Source organism: Toxotes jaculatrix, chromosome 7 (assembly GCF_017976425.1).
Source record: "Toxotes jaculatrix isolate fToxJac2 chromosome 7, fToxJac2.pri, whole genome shotgun sequence".
Lineage (NCBI taxonomy): Eukaryota > Metazoa > Chordata > Actinopteri > Toxotidae > Toxotes > Toxotes jaculatrix.
This window is the reverse complement of record NC_054400.1, coordinates 23721407-23725446: the sequence shown is the minus strand read 5'-3', so window position 1 is coordinate 23725446 and position 4040 is coordinate 23721407.

The following is a 4040-nucleotide window of genomic DNA, read 5'->3' as shown; positions in this document are numbered from 1 at the left end:
TTTTTTTGCCCGAAAAAAACGCCATACTATACTATGACGTTTTTTATGACATTTTGAGGTCGAAAAAAAATTTGACTTTTTTTGCCCGAAAAAAACGCCATACTATACTATGACGTTTTTTATGACATTTTGAGGTCGAAAAAAAATTTGACTTTTTTTGCCCGAAAAAAACGCCATACTATACTATGACGTTTTTTATGACATTTTGAGGCCGAAAAAAATTTTGACTTTTTTTGCCCGAAAAAAACGCCATACTGTACTATGACGTTTTTTATGACATTTTGAGGTCAAATTTTTTTTTGACTTTTTTTGTCCGATTTTGACGCCTTACTATACTATGACGTTTTTTATGACATTTTGAGGCTGAAAAAAAATTTGACTTTTTTTGCCCGAAAAAAACGCCATACTATACTATGACGTTTTTTATGACATTTTGAGGTTGAAAAAATTTTTGACATTTTTTGCCCGAAAAAAACGCCATACTATACTATGACGTTTTTTATGACATTTTGAGGTCAAATTTTTTTCTGACTTTTTTTTCCGAAAAAAACGCCATACTATACTATGACGTTTTTTATGACATTTTGAGGTTGAAAAAAAATTTGCCTTTTTTTGCCCGAAAAAAAAACGCCATACTATACTATGACGTTTTTTATGACATTTTGAGGTCGAAAAAAAATTTGACTTTTTTTGCCCGAAAAAAAACGCCATACCATGACGTTTTTTTATGACATTTTGAGGCCGAAAAAAAATTTGACTTTTTTTGCCCGAAAAAAACGCCATACTATACTATGACGTTTTTTATGACATTTTGAGGTCGAAAAAAAATTGACTTTTTTTGCCCGAAAAAAACGCCATACTATACTATGACGTTTTTTATGAATTTTTGAGGTCGAAAAAAATTTTGACTTTTTTTGTCGGATTTTGACGCCATACTATACTATGACGTTTTTTATGACATTTTGAGGCCGAAAAAAAATTTGACTTTTTTTGCCCGAAAAAAACGCCATACTATACTATGACGTTTTTTATGACATTTTGAGGTCGAAAAAATTTTTGACATTTTTTGTCCGATTTTGACGCCATACTATACTATGATGTTTTTTATGACATTTTGAGGCCGAAAAAAAACTTGACTTTTTTTGCCCGAAAAAAACGCCATACTATACTATGACGTTTTTTATGAATTTTTGAGGTCGAAAAAAATTTTGACTTTTTTTGTCGGATTTTGACGCCATACTATACTATGACGTTTTTTATGACATTTTGAGGCTGAAAAAAATGTTGACTTTTTTTGCCCGAAAAAAACGCCATACTATACTATGACGTTTTTTTATGACATTTTGAGGTCAAATTTTTTTTTGACTTTTTTTGTCCGATTTTGATGCCTTACTATACTATGACGTTTTTTATGACATTTTGAGGCTGAAAAAAAATTTGACTTTTTTTGCCCGAAAAAAACGCCATACTATACTATGACGTTTTTTAAGACATTTTGAGGTCGAAAAAATTTTTGACTTTTTTTGTCCGATTTTGACGCCATACTATACTATGACGTTTTTTATGACATTTTGAGGCCGAAAAAAAATTTGACTTTTTTTGCCCGAAAAAAACGCCATACTATACTATGACGTTTTTTAAGACATTTTGAGGTCGAAAAAATGTTTGACTTTTTTTGTCCGATTTTGACGCCATACTATACTATGACGTTTTTTATGACATTTTGAGGCCGAAAAAAAATTTGACTTTTTTTGCCCGAAAAAAACGCCATACTATACTATGACGTTTTTTATGACATTTTGAGGTCGAAAAAAAATTTGACTTTTTTTGCCCGAAAAAAACGCCATACTATACTATGATGTTTTTTATGATATTTTGAGGTCAAATTTTTTTCTGACTTTTTTTGCCCGAAAAAAACGCCATACTATACTATGACGTTTTTTATGACATTTTGAGGTCGAAAAAAATTTTGACTTTTTTTGTCCGATTTTGACGCCATACTATACTATGACGTTTTTTATGATATTTTGAGGCCGAAAAAAATTTGACTTTTTTGCCCGAAAAAAACGCCATACTGTACTATGACGTCTTTTATGACATTTTGAGGCCGAAAAAAATTTTGATTTTTTTTGCCCGAAAAAAACGCCATACTATACTATGACGTTTTTTATGACATTTTTAGGCCGAAAAAAAATTGACTTTTTTTGCCCGAAAAAAACGCCATACTATACTATGACATTTTTTATGACATTTTGAGGTCAAATTTTGTTCTGACTTTTTTTGTCCGAAAAAAACGCCATACTATACTATGACGTTTTTTATGACATTTTGAGGCCGAAAAAAATTTTGACTTTTTTTGCCCGAAAAAAAGGCCATACTATACTATGACGTTTTTTATGACATTTTGAGGTCAAATTTTTTTTTGACTTTTTTTGTCCGATTTTGACGCCTTACTATACTATGACGTTTTTTATGACATTTTGAGGCCGAAAAAAAATTTGACTTTTTTTGCCCGAAAAAAACGCCATACTATACTATGATGTTTTTTAAGACATTTTGAGGTCGAAAAAAAATTTGACTTTTTTTGTCCGATTTTGACGCCATACTATACTATGACGTTTTTTATGACATTTTGAAGCCGAAAAAAAATTTGACTTTTTTTGCCCGAAAAAAACGCCATACTATACTATGACGTTTTTTATGACATTTTGAGGCCGATAAAATTTTTGACTTTTTTTGCCCGAAAAAAACGCCATACTATACTATGACGTTTTTTATGACATTTTGAGGTCAAATTTTTTTCTGACTTTTTTTTCCGAAAAAAACGCCATACTATACTATGACGTTTTTTATGACATTTTGAGGTTGAAAAAAAATTTGCCTTTTTTTGCCCGAAAAAAAAACGCCATACTATACTATGACGTTTTTTATGACATTTTGAGGCCGAAAAAAATTTTGACTTTTTTTGCCCGAAAAAAACGCCATACTATACTATGACGTTTTTTATGACATTTTGAGGTCGAAAAAAAATTGACTTTTTTTGCCCGAAAAAAACGCCATACTATACTATGACGTTTTTTATGAATTTTTGAGGTCGAAAAAAATTTTGACTTTTTTTGTCGGATTTTGACGCCATACTATACTATGACGTTTTTTATGACATTTTGAGGCCGAAAAAAAATTTGACTTTTTTTGCCCGAAAAAAACGCCATACTATACTATGACGTTTTTTATGACATTTTGAGGTCAAATTTTTTTTTGACTTTTTTTGTCCGATTTTGATGCCTTACTATACTATGACGTTTTTTATGACATTTTGAGGCTGAAAAAAAATTTGACTTTTTTTGCCCGAAAAAAACGCCATACTATACTATGACGTTTTTTAAGACATTTTGAGGTCGAAAAAATTTTTGACTTTTTTTGTCCGATTTTGACGCCATACTATACTATGACGTTTTTTATGACATTTTGAGGCCGAAAAAAAATTTGACTTTTTTTGCCCGAAAAAAACGCCATACTATACTATGACGTTTTTTAAGACATTTTGAGGTCGAAAAAATTTTTGACTTTTTTTGTCCGATTTTGACGCCATACTATACTATGACGTTTTTTATGACATTTTGAGGCCGAAAAAAAATGTGACTTTTTTTGCCCGAAAAAAACGCCATACTATACTATGACGTTTTTTATGACATTTTGAGGTCGAAAAAAAATTTGACTTTTTTTGCCCGAAAAAAACGCCATACTATACTATGACGTTTTTTATGACATTTTGAGGCCGAAAAAAATGTTGACTTTTTTTGCCCGAAAAAAACGCCATACTATACTATGACGTTTTTTATGACATTTTGAGGTCAAATTTTTTTTTGACTTTTTTTGTCCGATTTTGACGCCTTACTATACTATGACGTTTTTTATGACATTTTGAGGCTGAAAAAAAATTTGACTTTTTTTGCCCGAAAAAAACGCCATACTATACTATGACGTTTTTTATGACATTTTGAGGTCGAAAAAATTTTTGACATTTTTTGTCCGATTTT